The sequence below is a fragment of the Talpa europaea genome (genome assembly GCF_964194135.1).
Source record: "Talpa europaea genome assembly, chromosome: 2".
Classification (NCBI taxonomy): domain Eukaryota; kingdom Metazoa; phylum Chordata; class Mammalia; order Eulipotyphla; family Talpidae; genus Talpa; species Talpa europaea.
This window is the reverse complement of record NC_140068.1, coordinates 148,511,852-148,522,902: the sequence shown is the minus strand read 5'-3', so window position 1 is coordinate 148,522,902 and position 11,051 is coordinate 148,511,852.

The window sequence follows — 11,051 nt, the reverse complement described above, 5'->3', positions numbered from 1 at the left end:
CATGGTGCAAATCTAAAAATCTCTCTACCCCATGTAGCAATCCTAGTGAATTTCTTGCCATTCACGTGATAGATCTTTCTAAAATTTCTTCTCTTCGGTTGGCAAGTGACTGCTTTTCAGAACTCAACTGACACCTCTTCTGTGAAGCATTCTCATCTACACCAGGTTAAATTATTTGAGTCTGCTTTTTGTCTTTCAATTGTTACATATTATTTAATATATAGTATATACTGAATATAATTTATATATATATGTGGTTCTATAGTTTGTTTTTTAAGATTTATTTTATTTATACAAGAGCTGGGGTACAGACCAGAGGCACGGGAGGGTGAGAGGATTAACCAGAAACAGAGTGGAGAGCAGAATAGGCAGAATGACGAAGTACACTGCTGAAGGGAGCAGCAAGGGAGACAGCAGAGGTCTAACATGCCATGTGGTAATCTCCCTGGCCAGCTGGGAATTGAACCCGCGCTGCAGAGGCTGCAGACAGCTTCACAGCACTGTGCTCAACCCGCTGCACCACCGGGGAGGCCCACACAGTTCTATAGTTTTATATGTTTCTACCATCAACTCCTTGAAGAGAAAGTCTATATCTTCATTGACCTTGTAGTCTGTAGAATCCAATATAAAACCTGATACCTGCTCACTGAATCAATGAAATGAATGAGTGACTGAAGGTTGCTTAGAGGTCACTGCAATACTGGAGATAAAGTTTAGCAAGCAGCAGCTCTGAAAAAAACAAGAAATATCTGCTCCATTTCAAAATCCTTTCATGAGACTGGCCAGGTTCACATAATTCAGGAAGGTTTTGCACCCATGAATTAGGTGATAGAGAATGTTAGTTTTCATTTGTTTGGTTGACTAATTTGGTTTGGATTTGGGTTTTTAATGGGTTGAGAAGCCTTAAAAGCTGGAAGTTAACATGTTTAACTGGGTACATATGCCATTTGGCTGTCACCCTTCACACTTTAAGTGCAAATCATTCTAGGAATTGCTCTTCTCTGAAATCTGAAATACGGTGATTTGGAGAATTCCAAATAGTGGTGTATAATTTTGTAAACTGTGGTTAAAAGAAGGAGCTGGTATTTTTTGCTAATGAGGACAGGAAAGGGAAAAAAAAGCCCAAATCTCTCTTTTAGCTATAGGATATTTGCAGGTGCTTGAATCTGTTAATGGGGTGAAGGGCAGCATTAATAAAGGGTTAGGGAGGCATACAGATTGGAGGCAAGGAGAGCCATGCAGTCTTTTTTTCTGGCCCTGTGCGTTCAGCCCAGGCTTCATTGCCTGTGGCTGCTCTTTTTATGAGAATTGGCACATATTTAACTGCTATAGCTGTTGGCTTCTAGGCTTAGTTTTACCCACAGAGGACACATTCATTCACATTTTAGTTATCATTTCCATTAAAGCATGCAAGTACTAATGGTACCTAATCTAACTGGTAAGACACAACCAAATAAATACATCCCCTACACACCCTATTTATGAGGTATCTAGAAACACAGTGGTGGTACTTACTGAAAATAAGTACATTAACTGGAAACTGGAAATTTTCCTTCCTAAGTAGATGGAAAAACCAAATAATCTTTGTGCAGGAGGCAGGGAGTAGCAATTCCATTAAGATATTACATGAAAAAAAGAAAAGTTCTAGTCCCATTTTGTCTATTTCAAGCTCCATTTTGCTCATGTTGTAACTTGGAGAATCATTCAGAGAAAAAGAGTGGGAGGGAGAATATGAGTTATGATTCCTTGGAACTTTAGATACATTTTTCTTTTATGTTTTCTTCTGAGCATGCAGGCGACATCTTCTTAATGAATGTCTTCAAACAACAGTCCCCGATTTTAGCTGTTAAATATGCTCATGATATAGAGAAGTTATTTTTTTCTTTGCACAATTCATTGTTTTATCTGCCTTTGTGGGAATTATGAGTTTGATTACTGGACTTAAAGAATTGGTGCTTATTATTTTTTATATTTGTATTTTTTTTACATCATTGTTCCTCTCAGGTGTAGTCCCCATAGAATTCCCACCACCAAGTCACACATAAACTATCACCATAGTCCCTTGTGCTCTTCCTTCCCCTGTTCTGATCCCTCTCCCCGCCCTGCAGAATGTCTCCGATTTATCTTTTGCCTACTAGTTTTGTTTTCGTATTTGTTTGGTTCCCCTATATTCCTCCTATAAATGAAACCATCTGATGTTTTTCTTTTTACTTCTGGCTTATTTCATTGAGCATAATCCCTTGCAGATTCATCCATGGTGCTGCAAATGGCATGAACTTATCTTTTTGACTGCTGAATAGTATTCCATTGTATACATATCATATCTTCTTGATCCATTCATCTGTTTTTGACTATGAAAAGCTGTGTGGAGCCCCCTCAAACTACTAAGAAATGGAGCTACCATATAATTCAGCAGTTCCACTCCTAGGAATCTACCCAAACAACACAAAAACATTAATTCAAAAGGATACCTGCACCCCTATGTTTATTGCAGCACAGTCTACAATAGCTAAGATATGGAAACAACCTATATGTCCAAGATTTTGTGCTTTTAAGTTTCCTAATCTCTATTTCTTCCTGATGTGGCTGCTTCCAACAGTCTCTGAACACTCAAGAATCCTATCAGTAAGGAGGTTTAAATAAGAGTAAAATATGAAAGTAGGATGGTTAATCCATGGCCCTGGCATTTGTAGCCACCATTTACATCCAATGTATCTATACATACACATGTACATTTAGTCCAATATTCATTTATCCACTTGACAGACTATTCTGCACTAGGGATTATGCTTGGTATTGGGAAGAATGTGGAGGAATTTTAGGTTCTACCAAATCAAAATGAGATGGTGATCAACCAATTAGCTCTAATTTAAACACTAACCACGTACAATAATGGAATATGTATGAAAAGGGATAGTAACAGTTTCAGAATATAATCTCCATTAAAAAGGAGAGGTTCCATATTCCCTGGCCCCACATCATGAGCAGTGAAGAGAAGTAAGAAAAGACATTAAATGGAACACTTGGACACACAGAGACCACTTGGAGGAGGATTTGGGGAATGTACATAGAACAGAGAAACATACAGTGAGGAAGATGGGTGGGTTTGCTACTCAGCTTTAGACTTGCATCAGGAACCTGAGGGATATGGAAGGATACAGGTAGAGTCAAGACTTACAGAGACACTTGTAAGAGACGTGGGTGAGAGACCCATGGGGAAGCTGAGAGTAGCAGCCTTACCTTGATTTGTATTTTGATTTTGTTACTTTTATCCCAGACTTGCCTGGTCCCTTTTCCACTCCCCCCATTTCCTATAGTTCCCCAAAAGAGGGTGACTTAGACTTACAGCAAGCTTTTGGAGCTCAGTGACATGCTTTGGGCAAGCTATATTTGGCTGGGATTTACCCACAAGGGGAGGAGTAACTTTCAGTGTTTTATTGGGAAATTATTATCTTTTCTTCTCTTCTCTTCCTATATACACTTATTCTATTAAAGTCCTTTTACACTAAGAAAATGCTTTGTCTTTACACAGTGGTAGCAAAACCCATTTAGAGTGTGCAAATTTGGGGTTCTCGGGATACCCCCTCATACTGCCCACTAAGATAACTATAACAGAGCTTATTTATTCTGTTTTAATTTTGGTCATTGTATTAACCCAATAGATAATCAGAAAACACCTGTGTGCAGTTAATTAACAAAACTATGACATTTGTTCTGATAAAACAAAAACTCCAATCTTGGAATTCACAGGTGTTACAAAAATAACTGCAAATAACCAATTAACTACCTAACCAAGTAACATCATTACTGGGAGTGCAAAGTTTGAGTAAGCATGCATACATATCACCCTAAGTAGTTCTTAAAGGTGAAGTAATGCTCATTGGTTTGCTAACAAGCTCAAGGAACAATGATAATAGAAGAACAAAAGTATCTGAATGTAGGAAGTAAAATTAATACACAATATTTCAGTAAGAGCTTCTTTTGGATTTATTTAGTCAATAGAAATGGATTTTTTTTTGGTATATCTGTACCTTCCTGGACATGTGCAATTTCAGACAAGTATGTGGATTTCTTTTATCATTGGAATGGCCAAACAAAATAACAGTCTATCACTCGAATGGCACTAATGGCAACTATTTGGAAAAGAGTGTATTTTTTCTCCATTTGGGAAAAATATGAGTAAGTTCACTAAAATAAGCTGGAAAATATTCCTGACTCATGTAAATGCAATCTGTGAGCTCCAAAAATAAATAAAGATTGCTCCTAAGAAGTCTAGAACATGATATGATGCAAAGCAGCGGTAACAGATCAACTGCTTTCATACCCCCAAACATCTGAATCAGTCTATTCTGCCTGGTGAACATGAAAATAAGACATGCAGAAAGATAGTGAGTTGCAACTTTCTCATGGTTCCTCAGACCTGGACTTTTAAAAATACATTTGATGAAACATAAAGTCTGTGTATGTGAGTGTGTCGATGGGTATGTACATATTCATACTAAAATGTAACACAAGCCCACATAAATATGTAATGTTTATTTATGATCCTGGGAAGAATATAACAGAACTAATATTTTAAAAGATAAATATTCTGCTTAATTTTAAAATAAATATATTCTGCTTAATCATACACACACAGGTACATACACAAGTTTGTCCTTCCTCCTCCATATCCTTCTCAATATCTTATTTGATTCTTAATAATGAAGAACTAGAGCACAAGTTATAGTCAGTATATTGATTATACAGGAAAAACCTGGAGGGTAGGAAGCCAAGGAAGATATAAATGTATTTCACAGGAAGTATTAAGTCATTCATATTCCTGCCCAAAGAAGGAGACATTACAGATCGACTACCTGAGAAGTTATATGGCTGGGTAGAAAACTCAGCACTCGGATTCCAGACAGGTGAGCAGAGGAGTCACACACTAAGAAGTACGTGCATACTGAGAGGTGAGCACAATATCATGATCATAATTACTTCCTGGAAAAAAATTTCATCAGATGACCCTGAAAGAGGAAAATGTCAAAAAAAAAAAAAAAAAAAGGCAATGCACTTTTGAATGGATGCAAAAGCTGTTTCTTGCAATTTTGTGGAAATATTAAGCAAATGTCTCTAGAAGGGCATAATCATCCCAGCACACAATTGTGTAGAGCGAGAATAGCCTGAGAATATGCAAGAAGAAATGGAGAGAAAACAGAATTGTGGCCCCAATTCTTCACCCTTCCCTTTACAATCCCTTACAGTGTGCCCCACACTTTCCAAAAAGACGCATAAGCTATTTCCTCATAGTTGGTTTCATCAGGAAACTTCTTTCGTCAGTGGAATGTTAGGAGTGATATGACCAAAGGCTTTTTAAGAGGTTTGAGTGATTGGGTTTGTCCTTTTACATTTCTGCCATTGCTAAGAGAACTAAGAGCAAGAGAAGTATTTGCCCAGGCTGAATGCCAATCCCACTGGAGGATAAGCAATTACTTGATTTTATATCCGCGTAGAGCCACCATATCCAGCCAAACTCATGTCTACCCTCATATCCGGGGAGACAAACACTTGTTTTGTATATCACTAAGATTTTTCGGTTATGCAGCAAAAGCAAACTGATATAAAGAAGGCTATTATTGTCAATCACGTGAAGAAATTTCCTATTCTTTACTGGAAATGAGAAACCATTAGAGATTCGAATTCAAACAAGATTAGTATTGTTTGATACCTTTCTGAAAAGTTTCAGGATAACCTAAGTGCCCATCAACAGATGCTTGGATAGTCCAAAGGAATATTACTTTGCTATCAAAAATATGGAATCTTGCCTTTCTAGGTCCAGCAACCTAGTGGATAGACCTAGAGGGTGTTTTACTTAGTGAAATAAGTCAGATGGAAAAATATAAACACTGCATGATTTTACTCATATGTGACATGTAAAGAAATAAAACCATAGAAAGAGCTGAATAAAACAAGAATAAACTTTTAGACTATAGGACCAAGTTAGTGGTTACCAGAAGGGATGGGGGAAGTGCAAATGGGGTCAAAGGGGTCAATTATAGGGGGAGAGACAGAAGTGGACTTTTAATGGTGAACTTAAGGTATATACAGATGTTGATTTACAGATATGCAATTGAAACTTACAATGTTATAATGCCATGTTAGTTCAATAAAGAAAAATCACCAAAAAAGAGAGTTTAAAGATTGGGAAAGGCCTCGGTCAGACTCTGAAATAAATAAAATAATCTTTGTTCCTTTATACTTAATTCCAGACATAAAATGGCAGATAAGCCAATAGAAAATAGAAATTCCATCTGATGAAAAACAGACTGACAGGCTCTTGAAATAGATAAGAAGGGTTTCTTTTAGGCTGACCTACTATCCCATGTTATGGTGGTTCAATCTAGTACTTTTATTAGGACAAATGGTTTATCTTGGTCCTCATTAACTTGAATCTAGCTTCTCAGAACAAATGTTCCCATGAGAAATGAAACACAGAAATATCTCAAAGCAGAAAAAGATCTTCTAGTTAACTATGAGTTAAATTAAAAGGTTTTATTTTATTAAATCACAGATGGATGTAACTCAGAAATTTCCAGAGGATTTTTAACAGATGAATTTGCTTTTATTTCCAAATATCAAGTATGGTTTGGGTGGTTCTTTCTCCAGAGGCAGAGAGGCAGATCCCAGTGGTAACACTTATTAGCAGTGTACCTTTGGTCGGAAGTTAGTTTGTGAGCCCTGGTTGCCTATGAAGTAAGAAAATTAGGCTCCTAGTTAGTGATTAACAAATAAATAGCAGCCACTCTACCACCATCATCAATGCCATCATCATTATCAAAGTCATCACCATCATCATAAAAAGGTTTGGGGAAGGGAGGACATGATCCAAAGTGTGCCTTAGGAAATGAACTTGGCAGAAATGCATGGGATGAACTGGGCAGGGCGAGCAAACTAGCAACACTAATGTTCTTTAGAATAGGGCTCTCCTTTCCAACCCCCATTTGTGATATCCCGCAGTCACACACACCATTCTTAGAGTAGGAAGTTAATGCTAAAGCACAAATCAACGTTTTTGATTTGGCACGCCTGCTCCAAGTGAGTACTAGTCAAAGATCCAGACTGAAATATTCTCATTCCCACTTTGCTCAGGAGAGCTCAGGACCATTTAACAGACAGACATATTCCGAGTGTGTGTCTAGAGACCTCGCCCTCAGCACTCACTTGTGATACTCCTACATGGTCTCTTTGCTGCCTATGCGGCTGGCCATCTGTTCTCATGGCACAGTGCCAGCTTGCAGGAGCGCGCTGGCTTTGCTGAAGCCCAGGAGCCAAGAGAAGGTTTTCAACAGGAAGCCCTTACAAAACTCACAGGGGGCCTGGAGAGAGTCCCTGGTTGCCTTTCACCACCCGCCCCCAGCAATGTTGATGGTGGTTTTTGCATCAAGACATTTGATTTCACCTGTTGATTTAACAAGTTGGATTTCCAACCCAAATCTTGCAATCTGGAGAGGAAAAAAACACGAACCATGTGTAGGTACCTGTGGCTGCCAAACAGACAGGTGGTGTTATTGCCTGCTTCTTGGCAGGGCTCATAGAAGCAGCAGGGTTGCCATCAAAACTCAGCTAGTGCCACCTCTAATTTCCCAGAGTTTTCCTCCCTCCCCCCATGATGCCTGCTTCTTCCTGCTTCTCTCCCACAGTCCTTATCCTGTCTGTAAGGCTTAGCTAAGATTTTTCTGTTTCACGTGTCTTCCACCTGTGTCCACACTCATTTCAATGGACAACATTAAAAAAGATACATGTAATTATTGTTAAGACACAACAAAAGAGGGACTCCCTGGTGGTGCAGGGGTTAACATCTCAGTACTATGAAATTATCCCCAGTCACTGTGACAAGAGTTCAATCCCCCGCCAGGGAGCTACCCACATGGTGCAGCAGACCTCTCCTGTCACTCCGAGTGCTCCCCTCAGCAGTGTATTTCAGTAGATCTGCCTGTTCTGCTCCCCACTCTGTCTCTAGTGATTCCTCTCACTGCCCCCCTCCACCACCACTGGCCTACAACCCTGTTCTTGTATGCATAAATAAATAAAAAATAAATCTTAAAAAAAAAGACACAATGAATGATATTCAAATATACTTTGTGTTTTGAACTAATTCTTATGCATGGTCAGAATGATGTGATATATCCTTCGTATACCATTTATACACATCGGTGATATATTCTTTGGCATTGATAGAACCAGCAGAGTAAACATCTATTTTAAGTCAATAAAAGAAAAATCTTCAACCTATTGATTAAGAGTATTTTTAATTTATATTCAATCAGGTATTAGCTTTTTTTTTTCCAGACATTGCTTTTTGGGGGTGAGGGGAGCTTGTAGTAATAAGTGCAACAGAAACGCTTTGGGTAGACCTGATAATAGCTATTTTCATTTATTAGGGAGAAAGTAGAGAGATGAGCATTTACATGCCCCCTGATGATGACAAAATGTTGATTTTCTAGGCCAATATTCACACACTTATTAATTCTGCCATGGACCAGGCATTGGGCTAAAGGTCAAGAATTTCACCATCTGGTGTCATATGTGTTTATACGATCAAACACAATACAAAGCAGAAATGCAGTGAAATACAAACACAAATATAATACAAAGTGAAATGTAGTGATTGGGACACATAAGTTTTTTGAGGGTAATAACTCCAGCCTGGAGGACTTTGGAAAAACTTCCTAAAAGAGGTCCAAAACAGATGTCATTAAAATTTGAGTTTATAAAATACAAGAACTAGTTAGCCCTCTTCCTTGCTATATTGGATGATTCTGCACATCCATTCAAATCTGGCAACATTTCTAGGTTAAATCTAAGAGAATCTAAGAAATGAAAATCATATAATTTTCTGTCACCAAAGGGTGATGTAAAAATTCACAGAGGTAAAGAAAGTGGACAGCATTGTATAAATGAAACTTACTATCACTTAGCTCTAGTAGTGCTTTTCATCCAACGATCAATATAATGAAAAGGAAGGAAGGAAAAGAAATAAAAAATAACCCAAGTCACCTCCTGAAACTCAGTTTAAAATTAAAGAAAGAGCTTTTGAAAATGTGCCTAATCCTTGACCGAGAAAAGACCACTCCGAGGGTTAGTGTCTGAGAGCAAATGGACAAAATAGAATAATGTAATAATATTTTATAGTGTATTACTCCTGGCCAGAGGGGCAGAAGACCTGAACTCCAGACCCAACCTATTCACTGCTTTGCTCTAAGAACATCCACAAGGTATTCATTGAGATCTTCACTGCTTAATGCATTATTATTTTTTTTAAGATTTATTTATTTATCCATACAAGAGCTGTGGTACAGGCCAGAGGTGTGGGAGGGTGAGAGAATTCACCAGAGACAGAGAGGGGAATAGAACAGGCAGATCTACTGAAACACACTGCTGAGGGGAGCAGCAGGCGAGTCAGGAGAGGTCTGCTGCGCCATGTGGGTAGCTACCTGGCCAGCCAGGGATCGAACTTGTGCTGCAGTGGCTGCAGATTGCTTCAACCAAGCAATTCCCAGACTTCCTTCCAGTTCTCAGAGATTCAAAATCTTGAGCCACAAAGCATCAACCAGCCATCCAGGGCACTAATGGTCTCTTCCACCCCTCTCATTGGCCCTTGGAGACCCACTAATGCATGCAAGACTATAATGGGTTCTAAACTCTAAGGGTCAAATGACAGCTTCGTAGCATCTGTTATTTATAATCTTATCATTAACTCCACCTTGACGAAGGATCTTATGATCTTATTTAAACATGCTGAGAAGTTAAATGATCAACTTTCCTAAAATTTCTGGTTTTGCCTCCTCTTCTTACTGCCTAATACCTAATACTATTTCGTATTGCTATATCAGAAGAAAAAGAATTAAACATAACATTTTTTTCTTTTTTTGACTGTTTAAGAAAAGTCAAGTTCTTGGAGTCTATTTACGTCAACATTCAGGATTAACTGTCCCCCAGAAAGTGGGAGGGAAATGAAGGTGGTAATATTTCAACTTCTAAACATTTGCAATGAAAAATATGTGTCTATATTCACATATATGTTGGTATTATCCCCAAGCATGTATGTATATTTTCCCCTGATGTACGATCTCAGTAAAATATCCGAGAGAAAAAATGTCAGACATACATAGCATAGCAATCAAGGGCTAATGAAGATCCAGGTATTAAATCAATTAAGAAGTATCAAAAGCTACCTAATCATCAAGGAACAAAATTGGCACCACAATATGTAGTGAGTATGGGAAAGCCTAATTTACTAAACATACCCTGCAGTCACATAATTGCATGTAATTTTACCAGCATAATTAACTAATTTAATTACCACTTCTCAAGTGCATCAATTATTGACATTACAGAGTTTTCAGACAGCAGAATTACTGTGTGGTACATCCAGAGAATGCAAAATGCTTTGTACGCCTGTTTCCCATTCATAGTTAACTACTGAAGAAGAATCTGGAGTTGGAGGGGGAAACGTTCTGTCGTGTAAGACTCAGCTGGGGGGCAGGTTTAAAGGATGGAGCACCCACAAATATGTCTGGCACTCAGCAAGGAAGAGGAAGAAGCCCCAAGATGATGCTTCTCAAAGCAATTCTAGGTGAGAATGCAGACGAAATGTGCAAGTCCAGTCAGGGGAAGAAATAGAAGGCTCTAATTTTTTTGGAGAAAATTTTGCAACAGCAAATTCAAAATGAACCGAAACATACTTGCAGGAAGGAAAGGAAATAAAAGGAACAGAAGTTTGATATTTATGAATGAATGGAAGATTGTCTCTGAGAATAAGCTTTTTCTAGTTTATATCTTTTGAAAAAAATGGAACTATTACTGAAACATTTAATATGAGGGATCTTCCTAGAAAACTGCTGAAGCTTGTCAAGTCAGAGGGATGTTGTAGGCTACTCCCAGATGGGCCGAAGCTCACAGTTGTTTAAAAAAAATAGGCACCATCAGTTGAGATTGTTCTCGCATCAGGAAATGTGTGAGCAGAGATGGCTGAAGCTTTAGGAGTCCTGGGGAGGTTTTCTGTGGCT